Here is a 25,432-nt window from a genome sequence, read left to right as displayed (position 1 = left end):
GGTTCGATCATTTTCATGTTATTATAGTGATGATTATGATGAGGATAGTATTGATGAAGAACATGAAATATGTAGGCATAGTGATCAGGAATTTGTTACTCCAGTTGAGCTTTATAATGATCGTGTTATTTCTAGTACAAATCCAAATAATTTTAATAATTATTCACCTATTCAAAAGGATGTGGATTTGACTAGAGATACCACCGTTTTAGACGATGTAGTCCATGATCCTTTAGCCTGCAGTATGTTGGATAATCCATTATTTGATGTGCCTATCAGTGAATCGGAGGAGGTAACTATGATTAAAACCTTAGTTGATGAGCCTTTATATGAAACTTTCTCTGATAATCCTTTATATGATTGTGATGATGGTTTAGAGGAAAGAGTTTACCCTGAGAATACTGTTTTAAAATCTAGCGATTTAGAAACACTAGTCTTAGAAGATGATAAACTCGTAGAAATGAGTGAGGATGAACCCAACTTAGAAGAATCTATTGACCATTTCCAGTAATCTGATGACCTAGAAATTAGGGAAGTTGTGACTAGTCTTTCTAGAGACACAGAAAACTCTAAGTTTGGGGGTGATTATCATTCTCCATGTGCTTTAACTCTTAGAAAGTACCCTCCTGTAGGACTTGACATTTGTGCCTCAACCATCTTACAAGATTATCTTCATACACGTTTTTCCGAACCTAATGATGTCCAGAAAGAAGCTCAGTTGTTAGAAACCCATCCTCTGGTTGATGTGGTTAACCCAGGCTATGATACCAAGATTGACTTTGTTTTCCCACCAAAAACTTTTCTTCCAATTGTGAGAACTTTTGATTTTAAGATGTGTCAGTTATTAAGTTTTAAGACTAAACCTAATCACTTTAGGATATTAGGGTCGATACATTTTCTTAAGGAAGACCACCTCTTTTATTGTGGTCAGTTGTGTGAGTCAAATCTAATTGACTTAGAGGATCCCCAATTATTCAGGTTGTTGTTATGTGCTTCGAAGTTCTTACTTGAGTATTTCCAGACTCTTCAGCCTGATATTCAGAATGCCTTTGAGGAAATCCATTCCAGGAAAACTTTTTATTTAGACCCTTTTATAGAGCCTGAACCTAAACCGCAACTAGATGTAGTTTTCTTAAGCAAGGGTATGTTCGGTATCATCTGGGTCTGTTGCACTTTCCTCTTCTTGTGGGTAACACTTTTTGATCCAGATGACCCACAGTTATTCCGGCTGCTGATATATGATTCTACGAGGTGACTAATTCTTCCAATGTCTGGCTGAAGACTTTAAACTTAGCACTTCTTGGGAGGTAACCCATGCTCATGCAACACGGTAATATCTTTCCTTAACTCTTTTGCTTCAAGTGGTAACAGTTTCTCCTTGTTCATGATTTTAATTTTATCTTTAGAACATTGAGGACAATGTTAGATTTAAGTTTGGGGGTATGGGAGAAACTTTTTAGTTGCAGTAAAAAAATAAATAAATAATAAACTCCAGAGCCTAGAAATTTATGTTTATTAAGGATGACACTAACCAGTCTAAGTGGATGGAAACATTTTGGTTGTAGGAGTTGAGGAACCAATCTGATTAGATGGATACATCTAAAGAGTCTATTCATAAAAGCACAGAGCTCAGGTGTTAGAATTAAAAAAAAAACATGGTAGTTTCGCCATATCTCGTTGAATCCTAATCCTTCTGTTTTTATTTTTTTTAAGTGGTTTGGTGGGGCACACGATTCAAGTTGTTACCTTTGCTGGGGTGAAATAGGGTGATTGAGATACCAAAAAAAAAAAAAAGTTGAGTATTGAGACCAGACCATCAGACCAACCGGAATAAATTCAATAAAGTCGACCGCTGGTGCCCTTGTATATGCCAGTTGTGTTGACCTAGAGTTAGGTTTATCGACCACTGGTCCCCTTGTATATGCCAGTTGTGTTGATATTAGTCAGACCGATATCTCAGTCCATTAGGATAGGTTCATCTTGGCAGAGGCCTTCAGACAGATATGGGAAACACCGTTCACTTTAAACCATCTATCTTTTCTCTTTATCCATCTTCTTAATCTTTCCATGTGATTGGTTGACTCCGGTTATGATGTACATAAACTATCTGAGTAGAGCTCTGTCACTTTATATGAATTTTAGTATTCTTGAGTGCAAACTCGTGTACAACAATTGGAATTTCGCATCAGGGTACTTCCTCCTGTAGCCAATAAGTATGCCAACCAAGGAGATTCTTTAGTACCTTCTAAGGTTCTGCGTAGATACCTAGGGTCTGGAGTAATGGTTTTGTGGGTACACCTCTGGTAAACCTTCCCGAGATTAACTCGGTTTTATTTATTTTTTAGTTTTGCTCGAGGACTAGAAAATAATAAGTTTGGGGGTATTTGATAGACACATTTTTGTGTCTAAGTTGTCCTCAATTTTCTGTATTGTTGGTGCTCGATTTGTACTTATTATGGTGTTTTTGTGTATGCGTAAGTGTTTATGGAGAAATACACTTGTATGTAGAATTCGTCTCGAAAAGTTGTTATTTGCACCCGGAGGACACGTTTTATTCGGACTCTCACTTTTGGATAAGGGGCACCTCAAATGATAAGGGGTACCCATCTGATTTTCGCACCCAAGCAGCTGGTTAAGGGGCGACCTTCTTCTTCCCATTTGAATTCAAAATTTGCGGGAAAATCTGGTTTGGAAAAAAACCAGAATTAGGGTTCGAGACTTTGTGGGGTTCTTGAGAGAATAAATAGCTGAAACTTTTGGGAACGATTTGTTTTGGCCTAACAAAGTTGGCATGTGCTTTAGAATCGATTATATTTGGCTGGATGATCAGTTTGAAGTGATACAGGGGAAGTTAGCTTTCACCGGCGGAGATGCATGGCATGATTTCGAGGGAGTTTTTGTTGGACTGCCTCTCGGATTTTGTTTGATTTGGGCATGTTTTATCCAAACAGGGGTGGTAATGTTTTTGATTTCGATAAAAAAGGGAAGTTACGTGGATATCCCATGAAACAGAGGTTGGAGCAATACGCGAGATTATGTGATGGTATTTTGAAACGTTGCGTGTCTCTACAACGTCTTGACTCAGTCATATGCGTGCACCAGAAAGTCTAGAGCGTGTCTGTAGCATTTTAACGCATGGGAATGCAAGATGGGAAAAAAATATTCCGAGAATTTATTCTTTACTGCCTGAAGTATGAAGAGATTATTCGGAGTAATGAGGAGTTATTCGAAGGCTTGAGTAGTATATATAGGGTATTGGAGTATCAAAGAAGGTTTATGGAGAGTTAGGGGAAGAAAAGAGAGGAGTTTGATCGAGTTGCAGAGTTGGTTCTGCTGCTGCAGAAACCCTAGAAGACGAAGAACATTGACCCACACAAGCAGTCGTTTATGCTACAGTGAATACGACAGTCGTAAGACAGTCTTATATGCTACAGTGGCAGCGACACCTTATTCATATCGTTCTCTGTAACAATTAGGTTTGTAACAGAAATAACTATTACAAATCCGGTTTTAATTATTTTTCCTCATTTTCACTATTGTAAACACTTTTTGAGCAATGAAAAAAAATCCTTTGAGTGTGTTTCCAACATGATGAGCTAAACCCTATCACTGTGACAACGGAGGAAGCAACTTTTCATGATTGTGGTAAATGAATTAATTCTTTTATTGACTTTTTGCATAGATTTAATTGCTTTATGATTTCTATTAATTACTTGTTATTTTGTTAGATGCCGCATGTTTAGTCTTAATTACTTTAGATGCGTCATGCTTTTAACTTACAAATAATATTTTACGAAATCTATTTTTGGCAAAGAACTAGAGTCACAACTTCTTTTGTTTGAGTTATATTGTCTAGAGTTAATGACTGAACCACAACAATATGAAAAGCAGTGGAATCCCGAGTCCCGGTCTCTCTTCATCTTGTGACAAATTGTGTATATATATTTTTCCTTATTTTCTTTATTAAATCCTAAAACAAATTCTCAACAAATCTGAGTGAACGAATTATCTTACTACAACATCATTGAAAAATACCATCAGCCAGCCGCACCACTATGCCAATGGAAACCCATGCCAGCCACATATCCGCGCCAAGGCATGCCAACCATGCCATCCGCACCACTGTGCCAATGGCAAACCATGCCAGCCACATCTCCGCTCCAAGGCATGCCAACCATGCCGGCTGCACCATTGTGCCAATGGAAAACCATGCCCGCCACATATCCACGCCAAGGCATGCCAACCATGCCAACCACATCTCCGTGCCAAGGCATGCCAACCATGCCAGCCGCACCACGGTGCCAATGGAAAACTACGCCATCCACATCTCCATGCCAAGGCATGGCAACCATGCCAGCCGCACCACTGTGCCAATGGCAAACCATGCCAGCCACATCTCAGCGCCAAGGAATGCCAACCATGACAGCCGCACCACGGTGCCAATGGAAAACCACGCCAGCCACATCTCCATGCCAAGGCATGGCAACCATGCCAGCCGCACCACTGTGCCAATGGCAAACCATGCCATCCACATCTCCGCGCCAAGGCATGCCAACCATGCCAGCCACGTCTACCACGCCAAGACATGGAAACCATGATAGCCGCACCATACGACAATGGCATGCCAAACCCTTGGCCCCACCATACCAAGCCAACCGCACCTTGCCTTGGCCCCGACCATGCCAATACGTCCAAACCCTTGGCCCCACTATGCCAAGCCTTCCGCACCACTATGCCAAGCCGCCCGCACCATTCTGCCTTGGCCCCACCATGCCAAGCCGTCCAAACCCTTGGCCCCACTATGCCAAGCTGTCCGCACAATTCTGCCTTGGCCCCACTATGCCAAGCCGCCAGCACCATTCAACTTTGGCCCCACTATGCCAAGTCGTCCGCACCGTTCTGCCTTGGCCCCACTATGCCAAGACGCCTGCACCATTCTTCCTTGGCCACGCCAAACCGCGCCAAGGCATGCCACGCCATATGTGCCAATGGCATGCCAACCACCTTGCCGCGCCATACCATGCGGGCTACCAAAACGAAGACGTTCGACGATCAACGACCACTCTTCAATCCTAGATGCAAATCCTAGTCGTCCAAGGTCGCCAGACAACGCATGGTAACCTTTGTCCCAAAACCCTAGTTTTGGCCACGCCAAACCGCGCCAAGGCATGCCATGCCACATGTGCCAATGGCATGCCAACCACCTTGCAGCGCCATACCATGCCGGCCTTCCCTATGCGACTACCAAAACGAAGGCGTGCGACGATCAACGACCACCCTTCAATCCTAGATACAAATCCTAGCCGTCCAAGGTTGTCAAACAACGCATGGTAACCTTTGGCCCCAAACCCTAGTTTTGCCCACGCCAAACCGCGCCAAGGCATGCCATGCCACATGTTCCAATGGCATGCCAACGACCTTGCCGCGCCACGCCATACCGGCCTTCCCTATGCGGATGCCAAAACGAAGACCTGCAACGATCAACGACCACCTTTTCATCTAAGATGCAGATCTTAGCCGTCCAAGGTTACCAGCTAACGCTTGGCAACTTTTGGCCCTAGTTTGGTCGCGCCTAAACAAAGCCAAAACCCTAACTTTTGGCCGCGCCTAAACTAGGCCATATTAAAGCCATACCGAGCATGCTTTTATGCCACTGGCTACCAAACGAAGGGTTGCAATAATCAACGGCTACCTTTCGTCTTAAGATGCAAAATCTCGACCGTCGAAGGTCACCGAGCCGACAAGTCTCCCAAGCTCGACTTGCCAGACGACAAAAACATGCTACATGTTTTCCACGAAACACTCGAGACATCAACGCATATCACAAACTGGGGGATCCTCATTGGGTATTGGTTTGGCGGTTTACAGTGTGCGGCGTACACTACGCCCGTTATAAGTAAGTGTCATAAGGATGAGGCGGTTAGTAAATACAGGGAGTAATGGTGAAACGATTTCTTTTATGGAACATCAATTCCAGGAGTTACCGGTTACCACCTCCTCCCATTTACTCACCCGTTTTCCATTTCTTAATGAGACCAGAGTACGTTTCACTTCACTTGTATAAATAGGCATTACCTATTTCAAAACGAACGACAAGTTCAGGTCAGGAGCATACAACACTCAGAAAACATTTGCTAGCTTTCCCATCTGTTAACTTCCCACTTTCTGATACAAGTCGTAAAATAACTACTCTTCCAGAATCAACTATTCTGGTCTCAACACTCTCTTCGCTTCCCTCCCCAAAACCAACCCTTCTCCTCCACTTTGTGACCGAAGCAAGTCTGGAACGACCATTTCTTGGTTTAGGCCGGATTTGTACAGATTGATCTCTCGAATCTAAAGTACTCCCTTGCAGTACATTGTTTAGAGTTTAGACTCGTTTCTCACCCGCACACCCGAAATTACCAAAATCAACAGAAACCGTTTTCACCCTCAAACAGGTAGAAATCCCAAAATTATATGAAACACAAAAGACAGAGAACCATGATATACAAGACTCAATAATGGGTGATTTTCAAACATAATCCCGTAGCTAGAATGCAACTTCCGTTGTTTTTAGAATCCAATATCAATGATCAGGAAAACAATGATAACAATAACAGTAACACCTGCATATACAAGGGAGAGTAGATAATTAACGTATGATCCAAGTCGGTAAAATCTTTTTTGGAATTCGATGAAGAATCCCCTACTACTCCAAAGGAGATAGATATAAAACAACCAAGTTTGATCTAATTTTTATCTGTCTGTAAATTATCCTTCTCTGGTTTTTAAATTAAAAGCTCGCCGAAAAGATTATCACTTGTCGTGAAATAAAAAAAACAGAAACACTATATCAAATTTGTGGTAATTAAGATCATCATCCGTGGGGCAAACATTCAATAGACGACATACAACAACCAAAAAGATCAGAGCTGAATAAGTAGAAAAAAAATAATCTTGCATTAACGCTCTAAATCTAGCACTAAAAAAGATACTTCACTAAACAAGAAACAAGTAAACCTGAAACTGAAACATAAATGTAAGCAGACAAAAGAGTCAATCTGCGCAGAGTTGTCGGAGATGTTGTTTTTGCTGGACTTGATAGGAAATCATTTCTAAGAATAATTGTATGCATTGATCTTTTATCTTCATCCAATTACAAGCCAAACAAGCGCTAATCATCCAAGGATCCAACAAAATAAACCTAGAAAATGCAAAGAGCTGAACCGAAAAACCTAAAATTGATAATTAAAACTTGCTAAAATTACAAAGATGAAAGAGGTAAGGATAAAAGTATAAAAGGGATTATTGTGGTGGTTTATCTGCTCAGGTCAGCTTCTAAGTGCTCAAGCTTTTGAGTTTTTCATCCCTGAATTTTTCAGGAGAGAGAATCTTTTTTTTTACCCATAGGCTTGGTTTTTATGGACTTTTCTTTTTTCTCCGCTAAGTCCAATAAATCAAGATTGATATAGATATCAGTAGTAACAAGGGAATACCAATCCACAGGCGAGTATAGGCAGACTCAACTTGTTGGAAGAAGGTGATGCTCTTAATAATGTTTTGTTAGAAGAATAGTTATGGAATGAAATCAGGCTCAACGAGTTAAGGCGAACATGACCCGAATTTAGTACCAAAGAGCTTGCCAATGTGAATGGTTTTACTGATGGACTCTCATTATTCTCAGGAATTTTTGATTCCATGGTTTGAAAAATTCGCATTATTAAGCTTGAAGTTGAAGGTGTTGATGTGTTTAACCAAGACATTATCGAATCCAGATTTAAAGATTATTCTACTTTGTTTGGTTCTTATTCTTATGCAACTCCTTCTTTTGATTTTATTAATTTATCACAGGTTGATGATGTGACGGACCGAAAAATTACGCCTAGCACGCCAGGGCGAACAAGCCATAACTCCCTGATGCGCCACTCTAATGTTACTAATCGGGCCTTAAAACTTCTCTTGACGCCAAAAAAATGCATGTACATTTGCCTTTGTGATGCATAATGGTATTTCATATATACCATTTATGCCCTTTTATTTCGTATTTACTCTTTTACCCCCTTCTTTCCTTTATTTCCTACCTTTGTCCTTTTTGTTTACTATTTATTGTTTAAACCCTAGCTCTTCTAATTTTCAAGTTTTGTTTGTTTAGAAAAGTGGTGTAAAACCCTAAATCCTTCCTAAGAGAAGAGCCTCCAACACTTTGTTATTTCCAATTTTTAATTGGGTAGAAATTTCAATTTGTAAGAGATGCATCTATTATCTTCTAGTTTCCAATCTTAGAATCGGGTAGAAATTTGAAGATTATTAGAGAAGAACCTCAAATATTTGTATCTTCCTTGTTCCAAGGGTAGTAGAAGCATCATTTGAAGGATGGTTACTTTTATTTCATGGTGTTTTGTTATAATTTAATATTGCAATTTCAATTATAAGTATTACTTTACGTTAGTTGGTATCAAGAGCTTTGGTTTGATTTTTGGGGGAGGTTTGGTGAAGATATTAATTGTTAGTAGAGACTACTTATTTGATAATCAGTTACATTGGGTTGTGTTTAGTTTGCTTGATAATTTGTTCAAATTTAGTATTTCAATTATATGGTGATTTCATTATGGTATCAACAAGAAGAATTAAAATGGATGGAGAAGTAATACTAAGTAAAGTTCAAGTAAAAGAATGGTTAGATAGAATAAGACACAAGATGTTTGATGAAATGTTTCAACTAGTAGAAGAGAAAATTAAGAAGTTGGAAAGTCTTTATATGGACTCATTTGAACTCTCTAATGATTATGAAGATGAAATGGAGTTAGAGGATTCAATTTCCATCGATGGGTATGAGAATCAAGAAGTTGCCTATAAGGTATTTGATAAAATATCTATACCAAAATTTGATATTCTTTCAAGTTGTGAGGAAGGTGAGATTGGTAATAATGTTTACTTTGATCCTACGTCGCCACCATATTTGATGAAGAACCTAATGAAGAAATGGAAGAAGAGTTTATCACCGGTTATCAAATACAAAGATTGGGTGTCATAAACAAACACTCCATGCTTGAACTTGACGACGGTGATCGAGGGACAAGGCATGACGCATTCCAAACCACTTATACCATGACAAGAAAGGTAAGCAAGCCATTTAATGGTTCCAATAGTTATTTATGCATAACCGAAAATGTCATTAAAGAGATGAAATTTGAAACAAAAATTCACCCAACAACAAGCTCTTTGTCAAATATTATCCAAAGAAATGAGAATTTATCTCATGTGGATCCAATTTGGGTTTCCTTTGAAGATAAATATCATAGAACTAGCCACCGTGCAAAGTTAGGAGGGCTACTTGGTGTTAGAGCACTGCTCGGTCGAACTCGCATGCGTTGCTATCTCAAGCATGTTTGTCAAGTTTAGGTTTCAAAACTATATGTCTTGATTTCTAGACTACTTATAGCTAAGTCTCGGTTTAGGACAGATTAGTGTAGTTGAGCTCCAGACTCCATGGCGATCATCTTACGAAGACGAAGAACTACACGAGGAACTAGTGGAACTTCATCCGACTAAAAGGTATGTGGAGATTTGAACTTATCTATCACTCAAAAGTCTATCTCTATCTCCTACTCTTGAGACAAAGTCGTATAAGTATGATAGTTTTCATACATACACATTTGCTATTTCGAGCCGAGTTTACTTGCCTATCTTTTTCTCGAAATACGTGTTGGTAAGCTTTCTCTTTAACCACTTTTCATCTTTATCCGTGACGAAGGTCATGATGACGTTTCAATCTTGAAAATAGCTTTGATGACGATGGTCATGAATAACGATTGTTATAACATTATAGAAGAATGTTTCAATAATGTAGAGTTGAGATTATTTAACCAACTATGGATATAAGCATATATAGTGTGTTCTCACATTAGTGTATAAATACATGTGCCAGAAACCAATTGTGTCCACTTGTGCATGCGACATTGGTAAAGGAGACAGGTTGGGTACGCGTACTGACGGAAGTTTTCGACCGGAAACTTCTGTTGGAGTTTGTAGTTTACAAACTGGAAAACCAGTCACCTTAGGTACGTGTACCCGTACGCGTACTCATGGAAGTTTTGGAACCAAAAATATCTGCTGAGTTTCCAAACTCAAATCCGGTAGATAAGGTACGCATACCCGTACGCGTACCCAAGATGGTAATTTCTCAAATCGGAAGTTCCTGAACTTAAAACAATAAATCAATAAGGAATGCAATCTTGCAAACCATGGATATATTTTTCATAAATTAATTCAAGTGAATCAAACTGATTTTGTTTCAATTGTGTCTATGAATAAAGACCTAAGCAATTGAAAAACTCTATCAATTAGTTCTTATGAGTCATTTGAACTAGTTATGAGAAAGATGAATATGGTTGATATGAAAGTACTCATATGGGGAACCTCGGTTAACTATTTGTGAACCAACCAAGTGTACACGTTTAGGTACGGTTACTCAAACCTAAATGAAACACATTTGATTTGTGTATGACAAGCTATGTTTCGATCTAACGGTTGAAAGATATTAGCTTGGAGAAATCAGTTTTTTCATCTAACGGTGAATATTGAATGCTTTGTTACCAAGGTAACTTGGATTGCAAATCCTGATTTGAAAACTATATAAAGGAGACATCTAGCAATTGGAAAAACTAATCCCTACACCTCTTGTGTGATACTAGTTAGTTTTCTAGAGTCGATTCTCCTTTGACCTAAGGTTTCTTCCCGAGAACCTGTAGGTTAACGACTGAAAGACTTCATTAGGATTGTGAAGCCAGACGAAACTACTTCTCTTGTAGCTGAGCGATCTGATCTTGCCATTTTCTATCGTACGAGTTCAATTGAATAATTGACTTGAGATTATATCTCCGATAGGGCAAGATAAAAATAAATCACAAACATCTTCGTCTCATCGTTTGTGATTCTACAACATCTTGTTTCACTACCATACAATTAAGATTGTTGTGAGGTGATTGATAATACTAGGCTGTTCTTCGGGAATATAAGTCCGGATTATCAATTAGTTCTTGTTCACCTTGATTTATCAAAAGACGGGACAAAACTCATAGGTTTATCTGTGCGAGACAGATTTATCTATCATCATAAACTTTTCTGTGTGATATAGATTTGTTTATTAAAGTCTTCGACTTTGGGTCATAGCAACTCTTGGTTGTGGGTGAGATCAGCTAAGGGAATCAAGTGCGTAGTATCCTGCTGGGATCAGAGATGTAAGGAGCGCAACTGTACCTTGAATCAGTGTGATATTGATTAGTGTTCTACTACAGTCCAGACCGAAGTTAGTTTGTAGTAGGCTAGTGTCTGTAGCGGCTTAATACAGTGTGGTGTTCAATCTGGACTAGGTCCTCGGGTTTTTCTGCATTTGCGGTTTCCTCGTTAACAAAATTTCTGGTGTCTGTGTTATTTTTATTCCGCATTATATTTCGTTATATAATTAAAATATCACAGGTGTGCGTTAAGATCAATCAATTAGAATATCCAACCTTTGGTTCTTGATTTAAATTGATTGACACTTGGATATTGGTCTTTGGTACCATCCAAGTTTTTATCCTTGTATTTGATAAAGACTCGCAGATTTATATTTGCTTGAGTAAAAATCAAATCAAGTGAGAGAAATATTAACTCCTCGATATACTTTTCTCTAGATTGAGTCTGACTGTCTAGTTGATTCTCTAGAAAGTATATTGGAGTTAGTCCATACAGATTGCTAATCGAAATATTGGGTGTGGTTGTTATACCCCCGCTTTTTCAATTGGTATCAGAGCAGGAAAATACGTTTAAGCCCTCAAAAATCTGTGTTTGTAGCGATCTGACTCTATAGACAGCAGTGATATCCGTAATTTCACAAAACCAGATCAGGATTCTTCTGATACTGCTCAGAGTACTGAAATCTACGAGAATTCTCTCATATCTTCCCCTCTGTCAAAAACTGTTGTAGACATGGAAAATCGCCTAGATGAACAACTTGATGAACTTTCAGATAAAAGTGACTCTGAAGAGGGACCAAGTATTAATGAGGAAGTCTCGAATATCATACTCTTTGACGATATCATAAATGAAAAAGGATCATCTGCATACATGGCAGAATACTTGTTTCCTCTCTGTCGTGAAAACAGGAAACTAAAAAAACTCTTTAGAGGATATGATAGTGGTTATACACTGCTACAATCCATCCTCAAAGACTGCGATAAAGAAATCAGGTCAAAGGACACTGAGTGTGAAAAACTTCAGAAGAGTATCTATGAGTTGAAAGAAAAACTTGCAGAATCTAAGGCAATGTGTGTCTCTCAACTGAAAGAGGCTAATGACAGAAAAGAACTCTTTCACATCAAAGAGAAGCAACTGAAGGATGATCTATCTAGAGCAGTCAACAAGGTAAAGTCTCTAGAAGAGAATCTGAAAAGGTTCAATACTAGCTCTACAAAATTATCTTACATGTTAGGAGCGTGTAAAGAACATCGTGATACACGTGGTCTGGGCTATAAAGGAATAGACGCTCCAAACACTGGAAAGATAAACTTTATCCTTGCTAATGTCAATTCACTATGTGAAAAATCATCTACTACTACTGGTGATGTTGTAAACAAAGACTGTCATCCTTCAAAGCAAGGTCATAAAAGAGCCGACAAAACCTTTAACTGCTAGTCTGCTACGACTGTGGACACAGAGGTCATGTTGAACGGAAATGTCGTTTTCGGATAAGGAATGAAAAACTTCATAACATTCTCATCTGGATATCAAAAGAAGTAATCAAACCTGTTTCTCTTCATACTGGGAAAGTCATTGTCTCGAATCCTGGAAAGTACAATGACAATTCCTCTATTAGTTATAATTATGATTCAAACTTCTTCCACAATCGTAAAGGAAAGAAACACATATGGACAACTAAGTCAGTTGATGTTCCAGTAAAGAGAAAAAGACGTCAAAGTAAGAAGGGTATTTCAATAAAGGAGGAAATATCATTTATTGGTAAGGATCACACTGTGTCAAAAGTATCGGGTTCCAATTACATTCATATTAACAATCGTGCTACAGATTTAATGACCAGTATAAATAATCTCAAGCGGAAGATTAAAAAATTAAGGAAGAAAGCATTTACAGGTATGACTCATCCTTATCATAATAATTCTTTTGAAAATATTCCTGCTACTTCTCTGTATACCTCAGAGAAGGAAAAAGATGATGAGCTACTCGCTCATACAACAACGTAATCATTTTATAAACTGTGCGTTCTCATTCCAACCTTAAGAGAATGCACATTGAGCTCAAGATATAACCCATCTTGACAAAAATGGTTGTTGTATTACTCGTTTGTAATTCGCTTTCTTTGGCTTGTTTGAATCACTGGTTTTTCAATACTCCTTTCACGTCTCATAAATCTCTTGGCAAAGTCTTTTGATATAAGGTTCCCTTGCTCATACGGTCTAAAACTTGTTTCCTAACCGTGAGCGTTTGCGTACCTAGCCACTACCGACACTAACCCTAAGGTTTTTCTATATGTATATCATACATATATATATATATATATATCATGAAAATTTCTCCTTGGTATATACTAGTTCGGTAATGGAAACAGTCTCCTGAGGATTAAAAGGTGCAAACAATAGAAGGGTGCAAGAAGGAAGTTGAGATTGAAAGAGATGTTATTACTGGGTTTTATGAGAATCCTGTTCTTATAAACTGTTACCAGGCAATAGATCATGTAAACAATCAACCAGTTCAAATATCTCAACAACTGGTTGGAAATCTTCTTCAAGATTTTCAAGTTCTACGTGAACAATTCGTGATCGCTAAAAGAAATCTCGAGTTCGTGAGGATCAAGTTGAAGGAAGCCAATGAGGAACTTGTCTCTGTTTAATATCTTTTAGCTCGACTTGGTTAGATGATTTCTTTCTAGGAAACTTCTTAAGAGAATTTTATTCTTGTTTTTGTTTAAGAAGGATAACTAGGGTTTGGAATAGCCATTAGTGTGAGTACACATAGCTATGTCCAACGTTTTCATCTTCATGTTTTTAGATATATTTGTTTAAATTCTTAAAGTTGGTTTGGAAGATGATTCTTGCAGTATTAATCCTTATGGTTTTATATATTGCAATGTGTTACGGGATATGCATGTTTGCGTCCGTGAACTTTTATTGTCCCATACAATGTCAAAAGTTATCTCGTTTATATGTCGATATGCATGTATTGATACAAGATCGATGAACTTTTTGACAAACAAAAGTTAAGCCTATTATGTCAATTCATTGATGGAAGATAGGTTAAAATCTTTTGTTTACGAGGATTATGTCTATTGTAAGTCGTTAGGCAAATAATGATGAAGATATAATGAATCCTTGTATATTCCGCAGTATTGATCTTTCCCTGATCCATATTTTATGTGTATACTTTGCGACTCCATAAGTCTTCTTGTGTGAGCATTTCCAACTAAACAAATCATAGATTCGTTTGTGATTAATTTGGTTGTGTATTCCGATTAAATTAATCATGGGTTCTCTTGTGGTTAGTTTAATTGAGATTTTTTTGGATACAAAATCATTTTGTGGTTTTTGGTGTCCTAAGAAATCCTTCTTTTATTATAAAAGTAAGGTCGCTCTTGTTGTTCTTTCCGAAATGACATCAAATGGGGGAGAGTTCATTTGAACTTGCGCTTAATTTCCATATCTTTGTGGGGAGTGCGGCTGTGGAATTTTGAGGACTAATCTTGTACCTTTATAAACTCCGTGATGAATGTATCTAGCCTCGGCTATATGATTGCATCAAAACAAGTTGATATGTGCTTTTCTTTGGTCTTGAAGTGTCTCCATGAAAATTTCATTAGGATCTCGTTTTCGTACCTCTGCCAATTTTATTGACAAAAAGGGGGAGAATTAATATGTAGTTCACACTACAAGTACATATAGTTTTCGGATCAATATGTAAGGGGGAGTGGTTTTCGTGTTGAGACGAAGTATTGACTAAGGGGGAGTGATACATATCACCATAGTATTGTTGTCGAAGTTGTGATATAAGAACTTTGATACTGTGTAATAATACTATGACACTGTATAACAATGATCGAGAGCTTTTGTTTTCTCATTGTTATGTCTACGGAACTTCAACAACTATGATGTTGAATTGAACATCTATGGAATCATGGGAGTACTTGGAAAAGACGAATTTTTCGAGTAATGTTGAAGCACCAAGGAGATCAAGCATGTGGACGAGAAGATACAAAGTTTTATTTATTTTGTAATCCATATGTATTGATAGTTTTTCCTCTAAAATTGACAAAGGGGGAGATTGTTAGAGCACTGCTCGGTCGAACTCGCATGCGTTGCTATCTCAAGCATGTTTGTCAAGTTTAGGTGTCAAAACTATATGTCTTGATTTCTAGACTACTTATAGCTAAGTCTCGGTTTAGGACAAATTAGTGTAGTTGAGCTCCAGACTCCATGGCGATCATCTTACGAAGACGAAGAACTACTCGAGGAACTAGTGGAACTTCATCCGACTAAAAGGTATGTGGATACTTGAACTCATCTACCACTAAAAAGTCTATCTCTCTATCTGCTACTCTTGAGACAAAGTCGTATAAGTATGATAGTTTTCATGCATACACATTTGCTATTTCGAGCCGAGTTTACTCGCCTATCTTTTTCTCGGAATACGTGTTGGTAAGCTTTCACTTTAACCACTTTTCATCGTTATTCGTGATGAAAGTCATGATGACGTTTCAATCTTGAAAATAGTTTGATGACGATAGTCGTGAATAACGATGTTATAACATAATAGAAGAATGTTTCAATGATTGAAATGTAGAGTTGGGATTATGCAACCAACAATAGATATAAGCATATATAGTGTGTTCTCACATTAGTGTATAAATCCATGTGACGGAAACCAATTGTGTGCACTTGTGCATGCGACATTGGTAAAGGACACAAGTTGGGAACGCGTACTGGTGGAAGTTTTCGACCGAAAACTTCAGCTGGAGTTTGTAGTTTACAAACTGGAAAACCAGTCACCTTAGGTACGCGTACTCACGGAAGTTTTCGAACCGAAAATATCTGCTGAGTTTCCAAACTCAAATCCGGTAGCTAAGGTACGCATACCCGTACGCGTATCCAAGCTGGTTATTTCTCAAATCGGAAGTTCATGAACTTAAAATAATAAATCAATAAGGAATGCAATCTTGCAAACCATGGCTATATTGTTCATGAATTGATTCAAGTGAATCAAACCGATTTTGTTTCAATTGTGTCTATGAATAAAGACCTAAGCAATTGAACAACTCTATCCACTAGTTCTTATTAGTCATTTGAACTAGTTATGAGAAAGATGAATATGATTGATATGAAAGTACTCATATGGGGAACCTCAGTTAACTATTTGTGAACCAACCAAGTGTACACGTTTAGGTACGGTTACTCAAACCTAAATAAAAAACATTTCATTTGTGTATGACAAGCTAAGTTTCTATCTTACGGTTGAAAGATATTAGCTTGGAGAAATCAGGTTTTCATATAACAGTGAGTATTGAATGCTTTGTTACCAAGGTAACTTGGATTGCAAACCCTTATTTGAAAACTATATAAAGGAAACATATAGCAATTGGAAAAATGAATCCCCACACCTCATGTGTGATACTAGTTAGTTTGCTAGAGTCGATTCTCCTTTAACCTTAGGTTTCTTCCCGAGACCCTGTATATTAACGACTGAAAGACTTCATTGGGATTGTGAAGCCAGACGAAGCTACTTCTCTTATAGTTGAACGATATGATCTTGCCATTTTCTATCGTACAAGTATTGAATAATTGACTTGAGATTATATCTCCAATAGGGCAAGATAAAAAGAAATCACAAACATCTTCATCTCATCGTTTGTGATTCCACAACATCTTGTTTCGCTACCATACGATTAAGATTGTTGTGAGGTGATTGATAATACTAGGCTGTTCTTCGGGAATATAAGTCTGAATTATCAATTAGTTCCTGTTCACCTTGATTTATCAAAATACGGAACAAAAATCATAGGTTTATCTTTGGGAGACAGATTTATCTACCATCATAGACTTTTCTGTGTGATACAGATTTGTTTATTAAAGTCTTCGATTTTGGGTCGTAGCAACTCTTGGTTGTGGGTGAGATCAACTAAGGGAATCAAGTACGTAGTATCCTGCTGGGATCAAAGACGTAAGGAGCGCAACTGTACCTTGAATCAGTGTGATATTGATTAGGGTTCAACTACTGTCCAGACCGAAGTTAGTTTGTAGTAGGCTAGTGTCTGTAGCGGCTTAATACAATGTGGTGTTCAATCAGGACTAGGTCCGGGGGTTTTTCTGCATTTGCGGTTTCCTCGTTAACAAAATTTCTGGTGTCTGTGTTATTTCTATTCCGCATTATATTTCGTTATATAATTGAAATATCACAGGTTGTGCGTTAAGATCAATCAATTAGAATATCCAACCTCTGGTTGTTGATTAAAATTGATTGACACTTGGATATTGGTCTTTGGTACCATCCAAGTTTTTATCCTTGTATTTGATAAAGACTCGCAGATTTCTATTTTCTTGAGTAAAGATCAAATTAAGTGAGAGAGATATTAACTCCTCGATATACTTTTCTCTAGATTGAGTCTGACTGTCTAGTTGATTCTCTAGAAAGTATATTGGAGTTAGTCCATACAGATTGCTAATCGAAATATTGGCTGTGGTTGTTATACCCCCGCTTTTTCACTTGGTGTTTCTTTGTTTTTTGAGTGTGTGCTTGACTATCACCACAAGAGGTTAGACTTGGTGAGTAACTATAAAACAAGAAATCGTGGTTGAGTAGTTTCCAATAAGGGAAGAAGTCCAAGCACTAGTGAGTTTTTATTAGTTTTGGAGAATTTGAAGACATGCGACCAAGTTTTATGCAAGGCGGAATTTACTTACAACCATGCGGTGAACCGGAGTAGTGGTTATTCACCATTCATGGTGGTGTATGGGTTCAACCCAAGAGTACCACTTGGCTTGTCTTTAGTATCGGATTTGAAAAGGCCAAATGCTAAGGTGGAAGACTTTGTTTCTCAACTCCACCTTATACATGAAAGCACCCAAAAGAATCTAGAAGCTTCATCAAGGAAATACAAGAACAAGGTTGGTCAACGACGATGCGTGGTTGAGTTTGAAGTAGGAGATCTTGTTTATGCGGTTCTTACTAAAGAATGCTTTCCCGTGGGTGAGTACAACAAGATTAAGGTAAGGAATATCAGACCATTTCCAATTGGATAAAAGATAAATGATAATGCTTATCGACTCAACTTACCAAGCTCAATTCTTACGCCCGACGTCTTTAATGTTAAGCACTTGGTTCCATATTGGGGTGACAATGCTATGGATGAAGAGATGGACAATTCGAGGGCGAATTTCACTTAAGGAGGGAAGGATGATGCATAAGGTTATTTCATATATACCATTTATTCCCTTTTATTTTGTATTTACTCTTTTACCCCCTTCTTTCCCTTATTTTCTACCTTTGTCCTTGTTGTTTACTATTTATTGTTTAAACCCTAGCTCTTCTAGTTTTCAAGTTTTAGAAAAGTGGTGTAAGAACCCTAAATCCTTCCTAAGAGAAGAGCCCCCAACACTTTGTTATTTCCAATTTGTAATTGGGCAGAAATTTCAATTTGTAAGAGATGCATCTATTATCTTCTAGTTTCCAATCTTAGAATTGGGTAGAAATTTGAAGATTATTAGAGAAGAACCTTAAATCTTTGTATCTTCCTTGTTCCAAGGATAAAAGAAGCATCATTTTAAGGTTGGTTACTTTTATTTCATGGTGTTTTGTTATAATTTAACATTGCAATTTCAATTATAAGTATTACTTTACATTACTTTGCAAGTATGTTGCAGCTAGACTTAACTTCCACATTGTTCCAACTTACAATAGCAAAAGGTTATAAATCCATAAAGGATAAGCCAATACATTCTTGGATGCATCACTGGCTTTCGAGTATCTTCCAGGAATAGTAAATTCCTTGGACTTGCGCACATGATTTTTCAAGCATTTTTCCAACTTCCTACTTAGCTTAATTAGGAATTGCTAAAAGCATGCACTAATCTTGCATTCTTGCTCTTGCAAAAGGTACATCAAACAGGCTCATGTCGTACTCGCTTTGCATCATCCCTGTGATGCCAATGGCTTATGCAAGATCCCCTAACTTGCATACCGATACAACTTACTTTCCTGGCCATGCCCAATGCACCTTTGGTACATGCCTACGTAGACGAATTGATAGGAAGTATAAGCATCCAAGGAATGGAATTCAAATTTCCTCATCAAGTATGGCAAAAATCATCTCTTGCATCGCCTTGCCGAGCTGGATAATATGAGTTACCATTATGTCGCAATCACCTCGTTATTAGATACACGATAACATGTTGTATCATCAATCCTGTAACAAATTGCATCTGCCTATGTATCCTCTTTCATAATTTGAAGGGATCAAACACCGACCGTAGTTCATCCTCGAAGGGATAAGAAATTTAAGCCAACTCGTTTTATAAGGTCGTGTCCAAGAAATATTGACCCAGTCTGTATGGGACAAAATGGACCTTTGAAAATTATGCGCAAGAACGTGCATCGCTGGCCATTTCTTGTGTTCCTACATGGTGACACATCACTAGTTCACAACTCCTTAACTTTGATACCTAAACATCATAAAGCTCTGAGGACCAAGCCATATGCCATAATGATGTTTCGGCATCACATAGCTAAACTATGAAGCTTTAGGCACATGTCCGCTATATACACCTTCAACCAACTACCCCCTCTATATATGTTTTATTGACATTTCTACAACTTAAATTTGGAGAGGACTTTGACGTGTTTGCTTCACTATTCATGGCCGTTGCCATGTATCTCTGAATAAAGCGCTATGATAGCTGTTTTTACATTTTAGCCCATAGGCCAATCCCTATATGGCACTATGATAGCGCAACATATCCTCAGCCAGCATGTTCTGGCATAATGCGCCAATGTAGCGCGTTATTGCCCTTAGCCAATAGCATGTGTAATGCGCTATGGTAGTGCTAATTTTCTCAGGGCTATCCTCCCAACTCCCCTGATGTACCATTTGGTGCGACATTGGCTCTTGGCCAATATATCTTGAAACTTTCACCCTCGTGGTGCTATATTGGCCCTTGGCCAATATGCCCAACATAATGCGTCACTTTGGCATGATATTTTCCCTTGGTCAGTATGCCTACGAAATACGCCACTTTGGCGCCGTATTGGCCCTAGGTGGTTGTTGCAGATGAGGTGCATAAGGAATGGTTGGAAAGACATTTTTTCTAAAGATGAATTCTTAGTGATCATTAAGCATTTGGGATTTAACAAGGTTTCTGGGTTTGATGGATTTACCTTAACCCATTCTTAAATATGATAATATGCTTGTTTTACATGAATTTTATCAAAAAAATTAATAAAATTGATTGGAGATTAAATGTTTCGTTCATAAGTTAATTCTCAAAAGGACTTCATATCTTTAAGCATGATTGGAAGTATTTATAAAATTGTTTCAAAATTTCTTACTAACTAGCTTAAAATGGTAATACATGCTCTTGTCTATGAAAATCAAGGTTCTTTTGTGCATGTTAAGCAGATTTTATACGGAATTCTGGTGATTCATAAATGTATCGATAGTAGACTAAGATAACGAGCTCCTGGTATTATTACAATATTGTTATGGAGAAATATTTTAACAATGTAAGTTGGAGTTCTCTGTTCATGCTTCTGAGTAAACATAAATTTGTCGATAACTGAGTTGGTTGGATGAAATATTATATTAACTTTGTACTTTATACAAGGTTATTGTTTATATGGTAAAATTACTCCTACCCCAAACACGAATTTAATAGTGATCTCGCTGAAGATCGATCCTATGTTTATTCTCCAATTGAATTGAGTAATAGGGGGGGGGGGGTTACCTGCAAAAAACCCTCTGATGGTTAAGTTAGCAAGATATTTTTCACAGGAGTTTTAGTGGGGAATATTGCATATCTTTTTGGGTTCTGGAGCCCTGTATTTATATGGTCCGAATTAGGCCCTCAATCCAATTTCGAAATGAATATAATTTGTCTTAATTCCCTTGCATGCCTCCCTGCATGGCTCTGGAATAACTGTCCCTTGCATACCTACAGTCATGAATTGCATTGACTGGCCCCCTGCATGCCTCATGTAATAACTGGCCTGTGATAGACACATTTTTGTGTCTAAATTGTCCTCAATTTTCTCTATGTTGGTACTCGATTTTGTACTTATTTTGGTGTTTTGTGTGTTTGTAGGTATTTTTGAAAAATAAACGTTTTTGGAAGAATCTGCTCGAAAAACTGCTAAAGGCACCCCCGGAGGACATTTGCTAAGCGGACCTCGGATTTGGCTAAGGGGAACCCGCGGTTATGTGTAGCCCAAATTTGTTCTCAGCACCCAAATTACTATCGGAACCCCAACAGAAGGATAAGAGGCACCCTTCATCTTCAACATTCAAAAAGAATATTTGCGGGAAATTTGGTTCCACCGGTAAAGGATTTATTATCTTTAAGATAAGAATATCTTCTTCCTTATAAACAGGAAGAATTTGAATAAAAAGGAAGTTATCTAGTATTAAACAAGAGAGATATCCTTGGAAGATTTTATCTTGGATTTTATTCTGCGAATTAAAGAAGATATGAGTTTAGTAAAGAAATATGGAGAATAAAGAGAAGGAAAAATTCCTGAAGATATTTTTAATTAAAAAGAAGAAGATTTTGGAGTTATGGAAGAATATATTTGAGTAATGTGTATTTGTGTGTATAAATAGAGAGCTAGAGAGCACATTTGGGGGGGGGGGGGGGGGGAGTGGGGGAGAGAAATAAAATCATTGCGTTAATAATTTTCTCCCATTTTCATTATTTGTAAACACTTTGATCAATGAAATTATATTTCGAGCGTGTTTCCAACCTAATGAGCTAAACCCAACTTTGGGATGACGGAGGAAGCTGGATTTCATCAATGTGGTAATTTGATTAATTCTTTTATTTACTTTTGCACCGATTTTAAATGATTTGTGATTTCTATTAATCAATTGTCATCTTGTTAGATAGTGTATGCTTAGTCTTAGGTGCTTTAGATACACTATGCTTGTAATTTACAATTGAAGTTTTACGAAATCTATCCTTGGCAAAATATCAGAGTTGATATTTCTTTTGTTTTAGCGATAAATGTATAGGATTAATTTTTGAACCACTTGAATATGAAAGCAGTGAAATCCTGAGTCCCAGTGAATTCTTCATCCCGTGACATATTTTGTATATAATTTCTTATTTTTAGTATTTTTATATTTAAGCCTAGAATCAATTTCAACAAGTCCGAGTGAACGACAACCTTATTTACCACTATTCAAAATTCGATCAATTTTTGGCGCCGGCGACGCGGATTTGTTTATAGATTTGTTTTTAGGTTTTATTTTATTTGTTCTTTTTTACGCGTTTTGGTATTTTTGTTTGCTTTCAGATTTGGAGCTAAATTTAAGAAAAATAGAAAGTGCTGAAAAGAAATGCAAAGTCCAAAAAGGAAAGAAAAGAGAAATCTAAAAGGAGTGAAGAAGAAGATTTTGAAAATAATTTTATTTTATTTTATTAGAAACTGTAATTAGGGTTATATTTTTGTAATTTTTTTATTTTTGGACTTTATTTTTGGACATTGGACATTAATTTTTTTAAACCCTACGGAAGGGTAGTTTTAAATATAAACTGTGTGCAGAGAAGGACGGCGATTATGATATCGCCTCGTCCCCTCGGGTTCGTACATGACATAGGAGTCGTGGCCCGAGTCGACTTCAACGGTTCATCCCCCGTCTGGAACGAGAGGTAAGAATTCTAAACACCCGCGAATTCCCGGTCAGCGGGTTTACTGGATGATTATGTATGCATATATGTTGAGGAATCGAATACGGCTGTTTTAATTTCCTAGTAAAGGGCAAGGCCTGGCCATACAAGATAAGGGTTCGGATTTCATCACCGTTCTCTTCTTGCCCGCCTTAGGAAAACGAAACCAAACGCGAACCTAAGCCTAAAATTTTGACTAGAACGAGACCGATAGGGTAACGAGCTTAATAGGAAAGTCATTCAAAAAATATTGGTTACTCTTTTAAGCATACTTCGAAGTTCATGATGGTTTCTGTGAGTTGAATGCGTGACTGCGCCGCCTTGTAATGCGGTGAGGCCTTGGGTATCAAAGCTCCACGCATCTTCCCTCGCCTCTATTCAACTTACTTTGACTCGGATTGATTCCAGAGGGGTTTGCTTAAATTGTAACGAATTCCCTTTCGAAAGAATAGAAGCTGGTCTAGAAACTATCTAAGTGGAGACATCATGCTTTTTGTTTGCTAGATAAAATAGGCTTGTTGTGGTCGAGTCAGCCTTCTTTGTGTTTGTTTAGAATTCCCTTGTGGTTAGGATGTCGAACTTGTATTATAATAGCCAATACAATGAGTATCCGACTGAGCAGCTTGGACATTATCCTTTTTATGACCTAGTGTGAATAGTGATTGGGAACGTGAAACTTTTGAAGGTTACGGGTCATACCATGATGAGCCCAATTACTATACACATGCGCACAGGTCATACGAGCAAAATAATCCTCCTATTTCTTTAGAAGAGTCTCTCAAGAGTTTTAATGAGTCAACACAGAAGTTATTTATGAAAGGGACTTATAATATTCCGCTTCTAGAAGAGTCCATAGAGCAAACAACTAAGATGTCTCTAGAGGATTCCCTCAATCAATTTAGTGAAAGTACAAATAGGATTATGAAAATATTTGCTCAAGATAGTCTTAAATTCCAATATAGTGTTTCCAATACCACCCTTGAAAATAATGAAAGTTTTTATTCACATAATCAAGATGACGAGGTTAGAATTGGTAACACTACTTGTTTTGATGAGGTTCGACCTTTTTCATGTTATTATAATGAGGACTGTGATGAGGACAGTATTGATGAAGAATCTGAAATATATAGGCATAGTGATGAGGAATCTGTTACTCCCAATGAACTCTTTAATGATAATATTATTTCTAGTTCAAATCCAAATAATTTTAATAATTATTCACCTATTCAGAAGGACGAGGATTTGACTAGAGATACCCCCGTTTTAGACGATGTAGTTTTTCCTTTTGATTACGATGCTAATAATGGTTTAGAGGAACGAGTTTCTTTTGAGAATATTGTTTTAGAGTCTAGCGATTTAGAAACATTAGTCTTAGACAAAGAAAATGAACTCGTAGAGATGAGTGAGGATGAACCAGACTTAGAAAAATCAATTGATCATTTTCAGGAATCTAATGACCTTGAAATTAGGGAAGTTGTGACTAGTCTTTCTAGAGACACTGAAAACTCTAAGTTTGGGGGTGATTATTATTATCCATGTGCTTTAACTCTTAGAAAGGTCCCTCACTTGGGACTTGATATTTGTGCCTCAACCATTATGCCAGATTACCGTTATACTAGTTCTCCCGAACCTAATAACGTCCAGGAAGAAGTTCAGTTGCTAGAAACCCATCCTCTGGTTGATGTGGTTAACCCAGGCTATGATACCAAGATTGACTTTGTTTTCCCACCAAAAAATTTTCAACCAATTGTGGGAACGTATAAGTTTCAGATGTGTCAATTATTAAGTTTTGAGACTAAACCTAATTACTTTACGATATTAGGGTCGACACATTTTCTTAAGAATGACCGTTATTATGGTCAACTTTGTAAGTCAAATCTGATTGACTCAGAGGATCCCTAATTATTCAGGTTGTTGTTATGTGCTTTTAAGTTCTTAGTTGAGTTTTTCCAGACTCTAATACCTGAATCGGATCTTAGCTATGAGGAAATGCAATCCATGAAAATATTTTATGTAGACCCTTTTATAGAGCCTGAACCTGAACCACAGCTAGATGTAGTTGTCTTAAACAAGGGTATGTTTGGTATCTTCTTGGTCTGTTGCAGTTTCCTCTTCTTGTGGTTAGCACTTTTTGATCTAGAAGACCCACAGTTATTCCGGCTACTTGTATATGATTCTATGAGGTAATTAATTCCTTCCAATGTCTGGCTGAAGACTTTAAACTTAGCACTTCTTGGGAGGTAACCCAATCTCATGCAACACGGTAATATCTTTCCTTAACTCTTTTTCTTCAAATGGTAACAGTTTCTCCTTGTTCATATGCTTTTAATTTTATCTTTAGAACATTGAGGAAAATGTTAGATTTAAGTTTGGGGGTATGGGAGAAACTTTTTAGTTGCAATAAATAAACTCCAAAGCCTAGAAATTTATGCCTATTAAGGATTGCACTAACCAATCTAAGTGGATGGGAACATTTTGGTTGTAGGAGTTGAGGAACCAATCTGATTAGACGGAAACATCTAAAAGAGTCT

This window comes from Papaver somniferum, chromosome 1 (genome assembly GCF_003573695.1).
Source record: "Papaver somniferum cultivar HN1 chromosome 1, ASM357369v1, whole genome shotgun sequence".
NCBI lineage: Eukaryota > Viridiplantae > Streptophyta > Magnoliopsida > Ranunculales > Papaveraceae > Papaver > Papaver somniferum.
The sequence above is the reverse complement of the archived record's forward strand: the minus strand, read 5'-3'. Positions refer to the sequence as shown.